At 37.9% G+C, this 21,108-nt stretch overlaps 1 long non-coding RNA gene and 1 other non-coding gene across 2 annotated transcripts; both read left to right on the top strand.

The window, feature by feature from the left end:
- The first annotated feature begins 7,147 nt into the window (after nt 1-7,147).
- On the top strand, nt 7,148-10,395 carry LOC127092950 (uncharacterized). The gene is made up of 2 exons (XR_007792352.1): nt 7,148-9,524; nt 9,633-10,395. It is a non-coding gene; the product is annotated as an uncharacterized LOC127092950 (long non-coding RNA).
- On the top strand, nt 7,338-7,423 carry LOC127099476 (small nucleolar RNA Z161/Z228). The gene has a single exon (XR_007793972.1). It is a non-coding gene; the product is annotated as a small nucleolar RNA Z161/Z228 (small nucleolar RNA).
- Nucleotides 10,396-21,108: the final 10,713 nt, after the last annotated feature.

The raw sequence follows: 21,108 nt of genomic DNA, 5'->3' as shown, positions 1-21,108 counted from the left end.
TTTCTGCTGTAAGTGGAAGTTATCTCCTAGAGTTACTTCATTTAGCTTCATTGTTGTTTAGAAGTCTTGCTCTGATCCTGTAACATCGGGGTTGGGAATGTTTGTTTGCTTGTTATGTTTATTGGAGTTTAATTGGTTATTCAGTTTATGTTGGATTTATTCAAGAGTTGAATATGATAACTCTTTACTTTGAACACAATTAATTATGATTTGGAAATTAAGACTAAAAGTCTAAGTTGCAATGATTTTTTATTTGAAATAAATCGAAATTGCCGCAATGATACTCTAAGTGAAGGTGAGCGTGCGATGACAGGTGTTGTATGGCGTTAATATTTTTTGTTGCGTGTTTGTTAAATGTTTGATTTATTAAAGGTTGTGTTGGAGGTGATAACTTAGATTGTTGTGTAAAGCTTAATATATAAGTTTCTGGATTTAGGGTGTTACAAAGTGGTACCAGAGCAGGTCAGTCCGTCCGGACAGGTTGCTGTAATGTTGTTTGTTTCTTTGTAAGCAACATATGTGTGAAACATTATTGGTACTCATTTGTTTTTCTAACCACTATTTTGCAGGGGGTTTGAAACATGTAGGGGAGAAGTTTCTGCTTCTCTAAGATGTTTCAGGTGTGGAGGATTGGTTCAGTGTGTCGCCGATTGCAAGAGTGCATGTTGTTCGGTAAAATAATGTTTTTTTGAGTTTGTTTAAGATGAAGATTCGAAGTTCATGTTAACTGTTTCAAAAAGTCTGTGTCATTTCCAGAGTTTGATGTTAGTGATGAGTTGCTTGTATCGGCTAAGCAAGTAAGAGAGTCTTTAAGGGATAGTGTGCAAATGTTGGTGATGTTAGACTTGTTAAAAGCCAAAGGCAATTGAGTAGTTGGTGATCTTCCGATTGTTTATGATTTTGCATAAGTGTTTCTTGAAGACACCAATGACTTTCGACTAGAGTGCGGGGTTGAATTTGCTATAGATTTGGTACCAGGTACGAGTCCGATGTCAATGGTTCCTTGTCGAAATTTTGGTTTAGAGTTGAGTGAGCCGAAGAAGCAATTAGAATATTTTCTTGAGAAGAAGTTTGTTGTCCAAGTGTTTCGCCCTGGTTGTGCCAGTATTATTAGTGAAGAAGAAAGATGATAGTATGAGGTTTTGCGTTGAATATCGACAGTTGAATAAGGTGACCATCGAGAATAAATATACACTTCTGAGAATTTATGATTTTATGGATCAGTTGGTAGGTGCTTGTATGTTTAGCAAGATAGACTTGTGTTTGGGTTATCATCAGATTTGTGTGAAGCCTGAAGATATTCCAAAGACTGCATTCAGAACGAGGCGTGGTCATTACGAGTATTCAATAATTCGTTTGGTGTGTCTAATACACCTGAAGTGTTCGTGGAGTACATGAATAGAATATTCCATCAGTGCTTAGATCAGTTTGTGGTTGTATTCATCGATGACATCTTGATGTATTCGAAGTCTGATGAAGAGAATGTAGAACATCTGAGAGTTGCGTTGCAGAAATTGAAAGAGAACAAGCTATACACGAAGTTGTCCATGTGCAAGTTCTGGTTAAGAGAAGTGAGTTCATTTGCCATGTAATTTTGAATGGTGGTATGGTTGTGGATCCGTATAAGATAAACGTTGTGTTACAATGGGAGACTCTGAAGTTTGTTACTAAAATTAGGAGTTTTCTTGGGTTGGTTGGTTACTGCAAGAAATTCATTGAAGGTTTTTCAAAGTTAGTGTTACCTTTGACTCAGTTGACTCGAAATGGTCAAGCCTATGTTTGGGATGTGCATTGTGAATAGAGTATTTAAGAACTCAAGAAGAAGTTGATGTCTGCTCTAGTTTTGATTTTGCTGAATTCAAGTGAATCCTTTGTTATGCATTGTGATGCTTAGGAGATGGGTCTAGGTGGTGTGTTGATGCAGAATGGTCAGGTTATGGCCTACGCTTCTAGACAGCTGAGAGTTCATGAGAGGAATTATCCTACGCATGATCTTGAGTTGGCAGTAGTGGTAATCATGTTGAAGATTTTTTGGCACTATTTATTTGGCTCCATATTTGAGGTGTTCAGTGACCACAAGAGTTTAAAATATTTATTTGATTAGAAGGAATTGAATATGAGGCAAATGAGATGGCTCGAGTTTCTGAAAGACTATAATTTTGGCTTGAGTTACCATCAGAGTAAGGCTAATGTTATAGCTGACACATTGCGCAAGAAGTCTTTGCATATGTCAATGTTGATGGTTCGAGAGTTAGAGTTGATCGAGCAATTCAGAGACATGAGCTTGGTATGTGAAGAGACTCCTATGAGTGTGAAGTTGGGTATGTTGAAACTAACAAGTGGTATTCTTGAAGAGATCAGAGATGGCCAAAAGGCTGATGTGGGATTGGTTGACCAAGTGGTGTTAATCAATCAAGGTAAGAGTGGTGACTTCATAATCGATGAGAATGGTAGGATGAGGTTCAGAGACAGGGTTTGTGTACCAGACACACATGAGCTTAAGAAGATTTTTTTTAGGAGGGTCACAAAAGTGGGCTGAGTATTCATCCTGGTGCCACTAAGATGTATCAAGACTTGAAGAAATTGTTTTGGTGGCCAATAATGAATGAGGAAGTAGCTGGGTTTGTCTATGCTTCTTTGACTTATCAAAAATCGAAGATTGAATATCAGAAGTTGTTGGGTCTGATGTAACCGTTGAGTATTCCGGAGTGGAAGTGGGATAACATTTCCGTGGATTTCGTGACAAGTTTGTCGAAGACGATGAAAGGGTGTGATTCTATTTGGGTTATTACTGATAGGCTGACAAAATCGACTTGTTTCATACTAATTATGATAAGTTATCTAAAGGTTAGTTGAGCTATATGTTGAGAAAATTTGTAGTCTACATGTTATTCCATTGAGCATTGTGTCAAATAGAGATTTGAGGTTCACGTCATGATTTTGGAAGAGATTGAAAGAAGCTTTGGGTACTAAGCTGAACTTGAGTTCCGCTTATCACCCGCAGAATGATAGGAAAATGGAGAGGACTATCCAATCCTTAGAGGATTTGTTGAGGGCTTGTGTGCTAGAACAAGGAGGCGCTTGAGATAACTACTTGACGCTGAATGAGTTTACTTACAATAACTTTTTCCATTCGGGTATTAGGATCAGCCCGTTTGAGGCGTTGTATGATAAGAGGTGTAGGACACCTTTGTGTTGGTATGAATCTGGAGAGGGTGCGATGATTGGACCGGAGATTGTACGACAAACTTCGAAGAAGATCAAGATGATCAAAGAGAAGATGAAAGCTCCGCAGAGTCATTAGAAGAGTTACCATGATAAGAGGAGGAAATCACTTGAGTTTTAAGAGGGAGACCATGTGTTTTTGAGAGTTACTCCAATAACCGGTGTTGGTAGAGTTTTAAAGTCTCGAAAACTCACGCCATGTTTTGTTGGTCTATACCAGATCTTGAAGAGGATAAAAGAGGTGCCCTATCGGATCGCCTAGCCACCGTCACTTGCTAATCTTCATGAGGTGTTTCATGTGTCTCGGTTGAGGAGATACATTTTGGATCCATCTCATGTGATCCAAGTGGATGATATACGGGTGAGAGAGAACCTGATTGTTGAGGCATCGCCCATGCAGATAGAGGATCAAGAGGTAAATTAGTTGTGTGGTAAGGATGTTGGTGTAAGCCCTAGAGATCAATACTTTTGGTACTTGTATCGAATTATTTATTAATAATAAAAGACTTTTTCTTTATTATGTTTGTTTAATAAAGTCCCTAGAATAGTTAGTCCGTTTAATGTATCAAGTGTGACTTAATCATGAGATCCCATTAAACATAAGGACAATATTCTTAAAGTATCCGTAGTCGAGCTTTATTGTGAAATGGGATAACATTAAAGCATTAAGACTATTATGTATATAGACTGATGATCACATCTCATGGATCATGGATAAGGAGGAGTTATCAAGTCTTAAACATAGGTACGAATATTAAGAGTAATATTTATACTGGATTGACCCGCTATGAGAATACTATATAGAATGTTATGCAAAGTGTCATAAGTTATTCTCATGGTGATATTGGTGTATACCACCCTTCGACCTGAAACCACTATGGACCCTAGATGTAAAGTCGAGTGCCTTATTGTTGATCAAACGTTGTCCGTAACTGGATGACCATAAAGACAGTTGATGGATACTCCACAAAGCATATTGAGCGACATGAGTGACCTAGATGGAACTTGCCCATCCTGTGTAACAGGATAAATGTCTACGGGCCCAATATTGAACTGGACAAAGATGACACGGTCTATGCCTTGTGCTCAATATAGACATAAGAGCAAAAGGGTAAATGTACACGTAAGTATTATCACAAAAGGATTTGTCAGATCACATGACATTTTCGTGTCTTGGGTAGCAGTGATGTGTTGCTAGATACCGCTCACTGTTTATTATGTTAAATACGTGATTTAATATAATTGTCAATGCCATGAAAACCTACAGGGTCACACACAAAAGGACGAATTGATGAGAGATAGAGTAACTAAGGAACACCGTAAGGTACAGTGCACTTAAGTGAATTGAAGAATATCGTAAGGTACAATGTACTTAAGTAGAATATGAAATATGGTAAGGTACCATGCGCTTAAGTGATTTTGACATATTATAAGATATGAGCCACATACACTTAAGTGGACTTTTTAGCTTGCAACCCACACAAGTGGTTCTATAAATAGAACCCTTGTGCAGAAGCATTTGTGCAATTGTAATTTCGTTTTTTTCTCTCTCTCTCTCTCTCTCTCACCCACTCATAGCCTTCATTCATAGCAGCTAGCACTGAGATTGAAGGAATCCGTTCGTGTGGACTGAGTAGAGGTGTTGTCACCATTCAATGTTCGTGATCGTTCCATAGATCCGCATCAGAGGTTTCAATCGCCACAAGAGGTAACGATTCTATCACTGATCATGGCCATTCGTAAGGATCACTAAAGGAGAAATTTTTTAAATTTCGCTGCATTTTGGATCGCTCTTCTCCTACAAAGGATATTTCTTTGGTGAAGGTAGTGTGGGGAGGACCAGCTGGTAGAAGCATAACTTGGGAGATTGAGAGTCATATGAGAAGGTCATATCCAACTATGTTTCCTTCGGGTAATTTTCAAGGGCAACAAATTTTCTAAGCGGTGGGGGGTTGTAACACCCAAAATTCAATTAATTAATTTAATTTAGTTATTTATAATTTTATTTGATTAATTTATATTTTAATTATTTGTTGTATGATGGTGTGGGTAAGTGTCATAGAGGTAGATGTATAGAGAGAGTAAGACTTTGGTATAATTATTTATAATTAATTAGAATTTTAATTAATTATTAGAATAAATAGTATTTTATTTGAATTAGTTAAATAAAATAGTAAAATGATATAATTGGGCTAATATCAAGAATTTTGAGAAATAGAGGGGAGCAGGGAGTGAGGGAGTTGGGGAAATAGTGTGAATTATGAAAATTAAGGGTTAATGAGGTAATTAGAAAGAAATATGTAAAAAATTCTAAGATATATTTGAAGTAAGAGAGTTTGTATAGTTTTACGTAAAAATAGAATTTTATGGTGAGAAGAGACAAAGGCTATGGCTAAAGGAAGATTCCACAGTTAGAGCTTAAAGTTGCATCTTGCTGGAAAATCCAAGGTAAGAGGAGAGAAAGAGCTACCAATCTAGGTGTATTGCATGAATGGTGGAGATTTAAGGTCCTTATTCTCATTGAGGTTTCATGATTTTGTTCTATGAATTATTATTTTGTTAATGATTTGGAAAATGATGATTTGTTGGATTTATGCATGTGATTTTGTGACTAAAATTATACTTGAATCATCATGATTGTACATGTATAAATTTCCACCATTGTTGAATGTATAAGGTTTTAGAGATATGATTATTTGGTGAATTGGTGGTCAATTGGTGTGTTGACTAATAAAATTAGGGATTAATAAGAGTGGGGTTTGATTCAGAGAAAAGGGATGTTCGAAATAAGTTATTTTGTGTTAAGAAATATTTGGATAATTTCATAACAGTAAAAGGCCTTCCATGGGCGTGAAAAACGTGTTTTTAGAAGAAAAAAACAACAACAGTTGGAGTCGACCCATACGTGTTTGGAGTCGACTCCAAACCAATATAATAGCGTTTTTTAAGGAAAAATAACAGTATGTGTCGATACATACATGCTAGGAGTTGACTCCAAACTGACAAAATTCCTGTTTTGTCTTCTGTTGAAATATCCTACGATTTTGGCTGTAACTTTTGTTTTGTAAGTTCAAATAAGATTCTGTTTGAAGCGTTGGAAAGCTAACACGCATAGCTCATGGTATGAATTGGTTAGTTAATTGAGTTATAATCTTACGCCTACTGTAGCAATGTTTATGAGGACTCGTAATGTTGTTATTAGTGAGTTAACATGAATAAATGTCTATGAATTTGTATTTGTTGAGCTGCTAATATTTTGTGGATGTTGTATTTATAGATGTCATAACATTGATTTTTGTGTATGATGAGTGATGTGATACATAAATGGTGAGATGCGTTTGAGGATCCTTTTGGTGAACCTTTTGTTGATAATGCATGTTGTTGAGAGTCATGCATCATGGCACGGGCTTCAGTCCTGTTTTGGTGTGCTCTAGTCCTATGGTGGAAATTAGGAGCGAGTAGCCGATTTCAGGTGAGAATCAGTAAAGAGTTACCTGTGGTGATGGTAAAGATTTAGTGTATTCTGATCCTATAGTGGGGATCAGGAGCGAGATGAACCCGAGTGTTCATGACCACCCTGAATAGTATAGATATTGTCTTGATTGCCTTCCCATGTTAACTTATTAGGAATTAAAGAATTCAAACAAATAAAAATCCTTTTAGACGGTCATAAATAATATATAATAAATTAAAATTCCAATTTTCATCCAAATAAATATCATTGACTTGCATTTTCTTATTATCATTTTATTAAATTATTACAGGATACATTATAAAAGTCGTAAAATATTTTACACTTTACCAACTCATCTAACAAACAACTTTAAATAATTTCCTAATGTAATGTTAAAAAAAACTTTTTCATAACACAATTAATAATTCACGTTAAAAAAAACTTGACCCAATACCCGGTGGCTTATTTGCATCCTGGGCCGGCCCTATTGAAAACAAAACAAGATGCATAATTCCAAACCCTAATCGCCTTTCGACCGTAGAAAACCCTAATCCCTTTCCTTTAAATACTTTCGTTATCTCAATCCTTCTTCTTCATTCTCATTCTACCTTCAAATAATCTACTCTTCGTTTATTTATTTATTTTTTATGAAAAATCTAAACCATATGATGAATTTGGATTCTCAATCTCACGACGGTCGTCTGAGTTTAACGTTGATGAATTGATCCAATATTTCTGATGGTTAAGTACGCACTTATCTGGTTAGGTTTCTAGGGATTAGGTTTTATAAGTTTCCGAATATCACCCTGGAATGAGTATTGTACGGATTGTTCTTGATAATTTACCTCTTGTTGAGAAGTTGCCGTGATTTGTTTGTAGCAATTTGATTTTGGTTCAATTTTAACTATTCTGGCATGGTGGCCTCTCTTGATGTTACTTCCAAATAGGTAGATTTGAATTCATATTTATAAATTTTTTGCAGGTTTGAAATCTGGTTGAAGGTGCCACCATAAAGTGATCACATTAATATATTGATGTCGAAAATGCAAGCTAATTGGGTAAAACCGATTACGGACACCTGCTCATACATTTGTGATTATGAAAAATGATTAGGATTGTTGTTGTGTCAGTTTGTTAAATTTGGGGTGTCTATACTTCATAATGGGCACGATTGGAATAACATGCTTTCAGGATTTTCGTGGATATTCAGGATTTATTTCCGTGAGGAAAACGTTTTTGGTTTGTATGTATGTGCTCTTTTAAATGAATGTGTTTTCCTTCTCCTATTTTACTTTGGGTTAACCTTTGGGTGAGTCCCCTGCAATGTGAGTGTGTTATTTAAGGATATGTCCCTTAATCAGGGTGAGTTCATCAAATAGACGTAAGGGTGAGTCCCTTGGTTAAGTCTTTTGTTTGGGAATGAGTCATCATCCCCTTACCAAATGTCTACTAAATGTCTACTAAGTAACTTGCGTGGTAGTTGGTGATGTATAACATCTATCATTCAAATGAGATAGACTCGATTTAGTTTAGTGTGAGCAATTACAACAATTGTAGTTTCCTTGAGATGTTAGATAGACTTGGACTTCACACTTGTTCAAAACATGCCAAGCTTTTTAAAAGTTTCTTTCGGAGCCGAAAAGGTTTTTTTGAATGTTTGTAGCTATATAATTTCCCTATAAAAGATTCCTCATTCTCCTGTTTTTTTCTTTACTCCTTTTTCTGCTTGAACAAATTTATACAAGTTTATTCTAACTTTTTCTCTATTTGCAACCCATTTAGGTATTGATTCTTTTTATCTTTTCTCTTGATTTTTTTCTTTACTCATTTTTCTGCTTGCACAATTTTATACAAGTTTATTCTAACTTTTTCTCTATTTGCAACACATTTAGTTATTGATTCTTTTTATCTTTATTCCTTCTAATTGTTATGGTTGGAGATTTTAGATAGTTTATTCTTCGGCCTTTAGCCTGGTGCTAAGTTTTATTTTTCTTAGATCGAGGGTTTTAGTAATCTCGTTAGCTATGGTGGTGTCAATATCTTTTTGTTCTTGTGTTCTAGGGAACAAAGTGATGATAGTTTACCCTCTGCTGTGTCAAAAGAGTTCAAAGATATTGGAGTCTTTCATATCCCTGTGGAAATCTTTCATGTAGAGGATGAAGAGATTGTTGTTTTGGAAAGTCTTTTAACATTGCCCCTTCTTAGTTAATTAAGGCTTTGTTAGGTCGTTCAAATTGGTGTGCCAAGGGCTAGAAGTTTACTCCAGTATTGGGTTGAAAGGGGATCCAACTTTTATAAAAGGGTTAGATAACCCAAGGTGGCATTTTAGGGAATGAGATATTCAAAGCCCATTCCAACGATTCTAAGAATTAGAAGGACAAATTTGTATAAGTGAGACTGTGAGTGGATTCTTGTATTGTGATGGAGGAGAATGATGCCACCTATGCCCTCTACCTTAGAAGGAAAAACTTGCAGCTATTATTGGATATGACTATATAAGTACTTGACATCCAACGAGTCCAAGGTAGCTCGTCTTTTAGAGAATTTGTGGTAGGGGAATAGTGACCCCCTTGATAATTACTTGAGTATGATTAAATACTTTGGTGCTTTTATGTATTGTTTTGCAGGTCAGATGGCTAAGGTTTTCTTAGAGGAAAAGTTGAGATGAAATCCAGACCAGGTGTGGGGAGACAAATAGCCCACAGTCATCTTGAGGGCTTTATTATCAAGGGAAAGAAGAGGTGGGATGAAGAATAACTTACTTGCCCAATGCTAAGATCCCAAACATAAAGGGGGGTTTTCATTGGTTGCTTGGGACAAAGTTGTTCTGCCTACCTCGAAGGAGGTGGGCGCTCAAAGGCCACCACTTACCTTGAAGGAGGTGGGCGCTCTAAGGCCACCACCTACCTTGAAGGAGGTGGGCGCTCAAAGGCCACCACCTACCTCGAAGGAGGTGGGTGCTCAAAGGCCACCTAATGGCGAGGCTCTACCACCTCATTATTCTTTGTGGAGTGCCTCTAGTTTTGATGTTATTTAGTTTATTGATCGTTATCTTTGTTTATCTTCAAAGTTCCCTAATGACTACTAGAACATTTGTAATATTGGAATGTGTTGACCGAGATAGGTGAACCCAGGTCTAAAAATTGTTGAGTGGGAAGCTTAAGAAATATGATGAGGGTTATTGCAAAAGCAAGAAGTTGGAGAAGGAGTCCTTAGAAACATGGTGGCCCGTTGTAGCGTCCAAGGCCAAAGAAATTGATGCCCAAAGAGAAACCGTTGATATTATCCTTAGTGGATGCCTTCCATTTCAAAAAGCAATTTGAGGGCAAGTGTCATGCCTCAAGGATGACTTGGTGGTAAACTCTAGTACTTCTTTTAGGCATACGAAGGAACATTTGTCCTTCTTCTCCCACATTGGACCTAGACATTTTAAATATTTTTAAAGTTATCTAGGAAGGTAATTTGGTGGATGAGAAGGAGAGGTCCTCACCAGAACACAAAAGATCCCCCATATGATATGATTCTCAGGATGGTCCTAGTGCTGATGTATCCCCCAATGAAAAAATGTTTTTGTGTTCTTTGTTTCTTCAGGCCCTTTCTGGCCTTTTATTGTCTTCTTGTTCCTAGGGGATTTGTGTAAAAACTTAAACTAATACCCTTTCAAAGTGTTTTTGTATTAATTGCCTTATTATAATTTATATAGTTTTTTTTGTTCACTTGGTTGTTTTTGTATAATCGCTTTGGACACCTCTTTTGGCCTTTTGTTGATTTTATCCCCTAAAGCCACATGAATCTTTTGAATAAGTTTCGTGTATCTCTTAACTTAAAATAAGGGGCAATAATGGATTCTTTTGTGAGTCTAATATGTTTTATCGCCTCAAAGGGAGGCGACAATCCCTCTACAAGGATTCATCATTTTAATTGCGGCAAGGATCCCTCATAGGGCTCTTGCATTTTAATCTCCTCAAAGGGCGATAAGGATCAGTCGTTGTGATCCAGCATTTTAATCGCTTCAAGGGACAGCAAGGATCTGTCATGGGGATCCTGTGTTTTAATTGCCTCAAGAGGCAGTTAGGATCCTTCTATGAAGGTTCAGTATTAGCGATTGCCTTACATGGTAGTTTCCTTAAGTTTCTTTTAATGGATAAGATGAGAGACAATAATGCAAATATCCAAAAAATAATAAAGTTGGAGCCTCATTAAAAACCATTGTTCCCTCACAAGCCGCAAGGGAAAATAGTGTTTTAGTGTTTTCTCAGGAAACACCTTGTTCTTACAGATCACAAAGATATAGTATCCGCCTTATAAAAATAATATCAACAAAATAAATAATAATAAAGCAAAAATTCGTGATATTCTCTTACTACCCGTTGAGGCCTCAGTCTCTTGTCGTTTTGCTCTCATGATGGGGAGTTTCTTTACCTTGGCAAGCTTCTTTCGAAAAATTTACTCCCGAACCAACATTCTTGGTATTCACGCATAAGATCCAAACTATCTTATGCTTGAGACTCACCACGTAACACTTCTTGGTGATCTCCTAGTCTCCTTTGATAACTCCAACTTGCTCATTAGGGAGTGAGTATTTCACGCACAAATATAATGTAGTCAAGGTAGCGCTCAGTTGATTGAAAGTTGGTTGCCATATATCATACTATAAAAAAGAGGGACCGTTTATGACATGATACTTGACCTTGATCTCTTTGGCTTATTCTCTTACTACAAAAGGTTGTTTTCATTGTTATGTAGCATTTCACTTATACTTGCTCACATGAGAACCTAAATATTGATGCCTTGAAAGCTTTGAGATCGTCTGAGTTAAGGTGAATCCTCTTAAATGAATCCCAATAAAGGATTTATGTATAGCTCCTTTGATCTACTATGACTCTTCTGATTTTCCAATCATTGCGCCTCACAGTGATAACCATGTGATCGTTGTTGTGGGGGTAGATACTTGTTGCATCCTTTTCGGAGAAGGTGATCTCAATCTCTGGTGTCTTAGTCTTGCTTTCTTTTATCTCATCGGGGAGATCCTCTATACTATATTGTTCCTTTTATTGACTTATTTTTGTAAGCAACGTGTTGAGCAAGATGTTTGTATGACATTCTGGCCCAAACATTATTCATACTGCTCAGACCGTGTTTTATTGTTCTAAGTATTAGGCTAATTTCTATAGGAAATTTGTCAAGCAAGATTTTTAGCACATGTTGTGTGACATTTTGACATGAGTGCTACACTGATTGAATTCTCACGCACTTCAGATTTGTTCAGTCCAAGTTTTTGATAAGTTGCTTGAGCAAGATGTCTGGAACATGTTATGTGACATTTATGCATCTTGGTGGGCCAGATTGCTCATACTACACTATATGTTCGCTTCAACATTTGGTTAGGAAACTTGTACTATATCTAGTATGATGAGAGGTTTACTTTTGGAAGAAGCTTGTTAATCCAAATCAATTTGGAAAAGATTTTATTCAAATAACAATATTTGATTCTATTGTATTTGTATTGAAGAAAGGATAAATATTTTATTTGATTGGATTTGCATTATTTCAATATGCTTCAAAGGGAGATTTATATCATAATTAGTTTATTCAAGATTGTGGTAAAATTGGACATAGATATTGATTGAAGATTCATTCCATAAAGAGATTTAATTAGATATATTTTAATTGTAATATTTGGATTTGCACTTAAAGAGAAAACCTCACATCTCTATTAAAGATGATTTAAAGTGTGATTCAGTTTCTAGAAGAAATTTATTTGATTTGTTCAAGATTCTAAATTTTGTTACTGTTCACTGTGAATTTTGGCGAACAACCTCTGGTTTACCAAAACTTGTAGAATTGGGTTACTTGCAGGATCAACCACACAAATCCTAGGACATGTGCAGATCTAGATGGTCTTGAAGATGTCTAGAATCACTTTCATATATTTCATTTTTGTTCTCTAAGTGTTTTACGTCGAAATATGTTGATTAAAACGTTAAGTAGATGTAAATTTAACAAGACAAAGTAAATGGCGGAAAATAACTGACGAAATGTAAAGTGTCGAAAAAGAGAAAGTGCAGAAAGATAAATGACTGGAAAACATAAAAGAGATTCGTAAAGAACTTTAAACTTTATAAAATAAACTTTGAAGGAATTGGTGTTTGTTTACACATACATTTTCCAAATATGACTCTTTTCTCTCACACGGGTACTTTGAGTGTCTTCAGGAAATTTGTATAAGTAATTCTTCACCCTTTTTCTGATAACAACTACCCTATTTATATACAAATAACATAACTGTCACTAACGGTTAAATCCTAAAACTGTGACGAACGACTTTCATCTTTTCGCCAGATGCTTCCACGCGTCTTCTGTCAAACGTCACAACTTTTTAAATTCAAATTTATACTTTAAGTCGAAATGACGTCTTCCTTCAGGCTTTTTGTCGAATTATCAATATACTGCAATGTTTTCCATGTCTGTCAACAGTACTTTTCTAGCTGCAAATATCATGTCGAAATATCAAAGCTTCCATTTTATCGAAGTGTCGAGCCACACTTATCAACCAAATCTTTTTTATCCCATGCCATCATTTGTCGAAACAGTCACTCTGTACACCAAATTTCATGGCGTCGAAAACGCACGTATACAAATTGCCCCCCAGCAAAGACGTTTCGACCGTTGTTCTGGAGAAACAGTCATTTGTTGTCAACCAGTGTTTTGATGCCATGTCATTTAATATTCATTAAATGTAAGTCTGATAATCTCAATTTTCAATGCAGGTTCATCATTACACTTTCTTCACAATGTCACGTCTAGCCCACGTTCACAGCCTACTTCCATCATTTCCTCACATCATGGTCTCTTTTCAACTTCCACCTCTTTATCATTCCCATCAGAAATGGCCACGTGTCCCACTAACATCATTACCATCCTAAAACGTTTCAGCATCTTCTTCCTATAAATACCCATAAACCTTTTCTTTAAACCCTTTTCCGTTTTAGGTTTCCTTTCCTCATACCCATTTCTTAAGCTTTCACATTTTTCTGAGAAAAACTCCCAAGCTCTTCTTAACAATGGCTACTAACAAACCTTCAAGCAGCCAACATTCCAAGAAGAAACAGAATCCAGCTTTCCCTCCTGTACATGATCTGAAGGTGCCAATGACCATTGGAAATCAACAGTATGTTCCAGAACCTCCAAATGAGAAAGAGAAAGACTGCATCTATAAATCTCAGGTACTAATCCCTGTTCTTATTTCTGGAAATTGTCATGCTATGTTAGGTCCCCTTCCAAATCCAGAGATTAAACCAGAGCGCTTAAGAGAATTTTTTCCCTCTTACTTTCACACAAAACCCATAGGCGCTGGAAGAAAACCTCAGCCTAAAGAGAAAGTTGTAGAACAAAAAGATTCATCGAGTTCGACGGATATTGGAGAGTTGGACTTAACCTATTTGAATTATCCCAGGATTTTTAGAACTTGTCCATGGTCGAAAGATCCTTCTGATTACGTATCTTGGTTAGATAAAATCGAAAAAGTTAAAGGGGCTTTTTGGAAAGAGGTAGGCATTTTCGACCTTATCCAGTTGTCGAGAGTAGGACCCAATATCTGCCCAAATATGCTTTTGGCTTCTCTCTACTTTTGGGATAGTACTTACAACACCTTTCACCTTCCTTGTGGGATGGTTACGCCTACCCTTTTTGACGCAGCAGCCATTGTTGGTCTTCATCCCAATGGTATAGATTTCGACCCTACTGTCTTAAATGAAGATACCATTGCTTTCGAGACTAGCCTTGCATCCTACTCCTTATTCATGTCCTATTACCATGATAAGAGTACTACTGAAGTTTTAGATGTCGAACATATAGCTTTTTTAACACTATGGCTATCCAAATATGTGTTTTGTTCTCGCTCTCTCCAAGTTGCTAAGAGATTCATTACCATAGCCAATCAGCTTCATGCCGGCACAAAACTATGTTTGAGCGAAATGATTCTGGCGAACCTTTATGAATCTCTGAGTGAGAGCGTACATTTTTTAAAAAACACCAAAACCCAAGGGAAAATCAACTTATCAGGACCTTTCTGGCTCTTGCAATTATGGCTCAATGCCACCTTTGAAGCCAATCTTCCTGTAGCACCAGAAATAGATGAAGAAGAAGTAAAAAATAGGACTGTCGAATGGCCAAGATTAGTGCTAATAACGCCATCTGATGAAGGAATCAGCCTTCGACAAGCTTTTAAAAGCTATGTTATGATGTTTGCTAAGAGTTATCAATTTACTTCGACCATGGCACCTTTCGCTGATAGAAAGATTGGACCTAAGTGGTTTACCCAACAACTGCCTTTGGAGATGCAAAAGGATGAAAATACATTTCTGAATGTTTGGGAATCATTCTTAACCCCTAGGCTTCTTTTTTCTTACCGTAACACCACTAAAAATCAAATTGCTTTGATAGTTTATCAACCCAACCTTGTTTCTAGACAGTTTGGTCTAATCCAAATCAAACCTCAACCTATATTTCCCAAGAAAGGATCCATCATCTTTTATAATTCCCTTCACACTGAAGACGAAGGCAAATAGCTGTCGAAGAAACTAGCTGATGATTCTCTCGACATTCGACCAGTTATTTTCCGACCATCATTCTTATGCACTCCTGAGTTTGATGAATGGTGGAAGGATTATTATTCCAACAAATTTTTCGACGTAGCTGCTTTCGCTACACATTTGACAAATGCTTTCGCTTTTGTGCAGGATCGGACCAAAAAAGGTATTCAACGACATATTAAGGAAATACAGAAACTTCAAAAATATTTTGAAACTGCGTATAGACCTGATGATCTTAGTCGAACCATATGCGAAGCAGCGGCTGAATTAAAGCGCAAATTGACAGAGAAGTTTAAAAAACTGTCATTGCCTTCCCATCTTTCACCAGAGGCGCGCTATGACCTGGCTTTCAGTTGTCATCCACCAAAGTTTCCTCCTTTGCCAACTGCTGACTTTGGGGTGGCGTTTAGTTTTCCACTTCCAGACTGGTTCCTTTGTGGGGATTTTATGAAAATTCTTCGTCAAAAGTATCAAAAACCTGCTGAGCGTGTGGTTCCGACTAAGTATCATCTGGGCGAATATCCAGGACACCTTCATATTGGAATAGAACACGTTCGCGTGGAAGATCCCATTCTTGAAGGTGTTCACAGAAAAACATGATTTTTCCTTCTGTTATTCTAACTGTCTTATCATGTCTCTCTTATATTTGTTTCTGAATTTTCTTTCTTTCCTTAGCCGTGAAGATCCCTGCTAAGAAAGCTGCTGTCGAAGCGTCGCCCAGTACTGCTAAGAAGCCTTCGACAAAAGTACAAAACTTTTTTTTTCTTCTTATTATTTTTTCTTCCTTTTTTCAAAACTAACTGGCTTTGGCCTGCATGACTAGGTAAGTCGAAAGCCCCCAACAATCCAAAAGAGAAAAAGTGAAGAGGAGAAAGAAGAGGCTAAAGTCCCCAGTGAAGAGTCTGGTGACGAATCTCCAGAGTTAATCCCTCCCCCTCAGAAGAAGAAGAAACTCACGAAGGTCTCTTCCCAAAGATCTATCATTAAATCAACTAGGAAGGATTCTGCCAGTACTCCCCCTGCTAAACATCAGTCGAAAGATACGGAGAGTGGGAAATCCAGCTTTAATACTGAGATTCCTGAGGTAATTTTTTATTTCGACAACATACATTCGCCTTTTCTGCATCTTTTTCTTCTAAATCTTAGAATTATTTTCAGGAACAAGTGGTTGTCGAAAGAACACTTGAGAAAATTCTGGAGGAAACAGCCCCAGAGGAAGATATCCCCACAAGTGACCATGACATGCAAACTGTAGCAGAATTCGACACTACAGTGGGTGAAGCTTCTGAAGATGAATCTCCTCCTCATCCAGGATTAAATGTTGCACCTCAGGGTGATGACATTGATATGGAGGTTGTGGTCGAAGATGATCCTGAAAATGGAGCTGCCAGAGATGGGGACAACCAGTTGAAACAAACAGAGGTTGAGCATGCTTCGACGCGAAACACTCCACCTGCTCCTGACCGGGCCCAAGGGAGTAGCAAATCAACTGGTTCGACCAGTTTCTCTCGCGAGGAACTTGAAAATCTCAAGGTGCAAAGACCTTTGGAGTATCTGAAAGCCATGCTTAGCACCCGTTTTAATTTCCAGGATTCTTCGCAGAGTAGTTCGACCACTTCTGGGGCAACTTCTGAAGCACCATCACTTGGCAACATTTTGACCAAAATCAAAACGAAAATCCTTGATGTCGATTTGTTTAAAGTCTTGGAAGAAAATTCCCTTGCTCAAATTGATCTTAAGAAAATTTTGAAGCAAGTGAATGTCCTGGAAGCTTCTTCTGAGATTGGAAGTTTTGTGATGGAGCTGATGACTCTCATTGACTTGGCCACTGCAGATCTCCATCGTCAAAGAGATCTCACCAATCAGATCTCCTCCAAGTCTGAAACTCAAACTGCTGAATGGGATGCCGTTTCGACTTCGACTGACAAAGTTTCAAAATTGCAAAAGCTCTCTGAAACTTATGTCAAAGAAGTTGCTGCTTGTGATGACAATATCCAAAAATGGAAAACACAGATGGCAGCACTTCAAGAAAAGATCTCTCAAGAGGAGAAACGTAAGGCATCCATACAGCAACCCAAGCAGAGCGAGATTGACGAAGAATTGAGGGTGGGTATTCGACATGCAGAGAAAGCCCAGCAACTTAGTCAGGAGATTGAGACCCTCTCCACTCACAAGAGTCTTTGTGATCATCGACTCCAGTTTCAGAGGCAGAAATTCGCCACTTTGAAGGATACTTTTGCCCATTTTAATTTATAGTCGAATTTATTTAGCGACTCTCAGCCCTTTGAGGCTTTCTTTGTAATAACTTTTGAATGCCATTTTTATTTGGCCCATCTTATCACAATTATGTTTGCACTTATTCTGTTACTACTTTTACTTCCTGCAATATAGGCTTATACTTTTTCAAATACTTGCCATTTATTCTTAGGATTCTCTTATCCTTCTCTATTTCTTCTATTTCGTACGCGCCGTTTGAAAATGTTCTCAAAACCTGGAAAGGTCCCTCCCATTTAGGAGACCACTTTCCCATTAATTTATCCTTTCGATCCATAGGAAGGATTACTTTCCACACAAGGTCACCTATTAAGAAAGTCTTGAATCTCACTTTCTTGTTGTAAAATCTTTCGACCCTCTTCTTTTGTCTTCTTATTAGTTCTAGCGCGCGCAGCCTTTCCTCGTCCAAATCAACTAGTTCATCCATCATCATACTCCAATATGTCTCTGATGGGATTTCATGATGCCTTTGCACTCTCACTGACTGCAGATATATTTCGACCGGCAAAACTGCATCATGTCCGTAAGTCAACTTGAATGGAGTCGAATTCGTTGCCTCTTTGGGGGACGTTCGACAAGCCCACAAGGCTTGGTCCAAAGTCTTATGCCAATTCCTAGGTTTTTTCCCCACATGCTTCTTAATCAAGTTTATCACTACCTTGTTGGCTGCTTCAACTTGCCCATTTGCTTGAGCGTAGTAAGGTGTCGAAGTAAGGAGCTTAAAACCTGTTTCTTGTGCAAATTTCTGCATGTTTTTACCGGTGAACACAGATCCTTGATCTGTTGTTATTGTCTCAGGTATCCCAAATCTGTAAATTATGTATTTTTGGATAAAGTCTATGACTGCTTCTTGATCCACATTCGCCAATGGTATAGCTTCAGTCCATTTTGTGAAATAGTCTATCCCAACCAAAATGTACCTTTGTCCTTTTGAGGAAGCTGGTCGAATCTCCCCGATTAAGTCCAACGCCCATCCTCTGAATGGCCAAGGTTTTATAATTGAGTGCAACTCACTTGCAGGGACGTGGGGTATGCCTGCATGTACTTGACATTCCTGACAACCTTTTGCGAATTCGACACAATCTTTCAGCATTGTTGGCCAATACATTCCTTGTCGAAATAATAACCACTTCATTTTGTGACCTGCTTGGTGTGCGCCACACGCTCCACTGTGTACATTCGACAAGGCTATGTAGGCTTCGTCTTCACTCAGGCATTTCAACAAAACTCCTTCTGCAGTCTTTTTGAATAATTCATTTCCCAAAAGTACGTAACTCAAAGCTCTGTATTTTATCTTTCTTTCTGCTTTCTGATTTGGGTCTTGTAGATAATCCTTGACAGGCTTTCTCCAGTCTGTTATTCCTGAATCATCTATGTTGAATATCTCAAAGTTTTCTTCGTCACCGTATCCTAATCTTATTGACTCTAGATCTGATGGAGACAACTTGGTAGATACGACTCTCCTTCTGACTTCAATGGCTTCTTCTAACTTTTCCTTCGACACTTTGTATCCGGATGCTAGTTGAGCAAGATCGTTTGCTTCTTGATTCTCCGACCTGGGAATGTGCCTGAAGACGACATTGTCGAACTCTTTGAGAAGTCTATTGGCTATTACAAAGTACATGATTAAATTTTCTTTCACGCACTTATACTCTTTCGTCAACTGCTTTATCACCAGTTCGGAATCACCCATTATTTCGACTCTCGTTGCCCCCAATTTCAACAAGATTTCAAGTCCAGCGATCAAAGCTTCATATTCTGCTTCATTGTTTGAACACAGACTTTCCACTTTGTACTTGAATTTTGTTGGAATTCTGTCGGGAGAAATAATCAACATCCCAACGCCAGTTCCATTTTTATGACTGGAACCGTCGAAGTACAGTTTCCAAGGTTCTAATTCGACGTACTCCACATCTTCGTTTATAGAATGGTCGGCTATGAAATCAGCGACCACTTGTCCTTTCACCGCTTTTAACGGCAGATATTTCAAAGAGTATTCTGTTAAAGCTAAAGCCCACTTTCCAATTCGACTATGTAAAATAGATTTAGATAACATATACTTTATTACGTCGAAATGGGAAGAAATATATACATCGACAGGTTTTATATAATGCTTCAATTTCATACAAGAGAAATATACACATAGGCATAGCTTTTCTATAATGCTATATCTAGTTTCGGCATCATTTAGGACTCTACTGAGATAATAGATGGCTCTTTCGACGCCATTCTCGTCTTCTTGACACAACATGCTTCCTAATGTTTTGTCTGACGCCGAGATATACAATCTCATATTTCTTTTTCTACAAGGAGACATCAGGATTGGGGGACTAGCCAGGTACTCCTTGATTTTGTCGAAAGCCGCTTGCTGTTCTTGCCCCCATGCGAAGTCTTCCTTCTTTAGTCGAAGTAGCGGAGAGAAAGCTTGTGTCTTCCCACTGAGGTTGGAGATGAATCTTCTGAGAAAGTTGATTTTCCCTAACAGAGACTGCAACCCCTTTTTGGTTGATGGCGCTTTCGCTTCCATTATGGCCTTGGCTTTATTTTCGTTTATTTCGATCCCCTTCTTATGGACCACAAAGCCTAAGAAATCACCCGCCTGCACACCAAAAGCACATTTAAGTGGGTTCATTTTCAAACCAAACTTCCTCATCCTTTCAAAGGATTGTCGAAGATGATCTATATGACTTCTCCCTAAAACAGACTTAATCACAATGTCGTCAATATACACTTGCATGAAAGTTTCGATAAAGTCATGAAAGATGGAATTCATGGCACGTTGGTAAGTCGCTCCAGCGTTCTTTAAACCAAAAGGCATTACTACCCATTCGTACGTTCCTATGGCTCCAGGACAACGGAAAGCCGTTTTAGGAACATCTTCTTCCGTGATAAAAATTTGGTTATAACCAGAGTATCCGTCTAGCATACTTAAGTACTCATGGTCGGCTGCAGAATCTATGAGCATTTCTGCCACTGGCATAGGATATTCATCCTTTGGGGTAGCCGAGTTTAAGTCTCGAAAATCAATACATACCCTAAGTTTGCCATTTTTCTTAATTACTGGAACAATATTTGCAATCCATTCGACATACCTGGTTGTGCGGATGAACTTGCATCTTAGAAGTCTTTCGACCTCTTCTTTTATTTTCGACAGGATTTCTGGTGCGAAGCGTCTCGGAGTCTGCTTCACTGGCTTCTTTCCTTCCACTATTGGCAACTGCATTTCGACCAGACTTCTGTCAAGACCAGGCATTTCGTCATAATCCCATGCAAAGCAGTCTTTGAACTCTTTCAGCAACTGGACTATTTCGACCTTAAACTGGGGGTCCATTTTCGCACTTATGTAGGTTGGTCTATTCTCTATCCCCACCCCCAAGTTTATTTCTTCTAAAGGATCCTGCGCCACCATCTTCTCGTTAGTTGACACTGGATCTCTTTCGAACCCCAGAGGTTCGTCGTCGTAAATGGCGTCAAGCTTTTGGTGTTGCCAATCGCCCATTTGGTTGGTGACATGATCTTCCGCAACGTCTTCTTGGGGACATTGCTTGTTGGAGTTCTCTT

Source organism: Lathyrus oleraceus, chromosome 6, assembly GCF_024323335.1.
Source record: "Lathyrus oleraceus cultivar Zhongwan6 chromosome 6, CAAS_Psat_ZW6_1.0, whole genome shotgun sequence".
Lineage (NCBI taxonomy): Eukaryota > Viridiplantae > Streptophyta > Magnoliopsida > Fabales > Fabaceae > Lathyrus > Lathyrus oleraceus.
The sequence above is the reverse complement of the archived record's forward strand: the minus strand, read 5'-3'. Positions and strand labels throughout refer to the sequence as shown.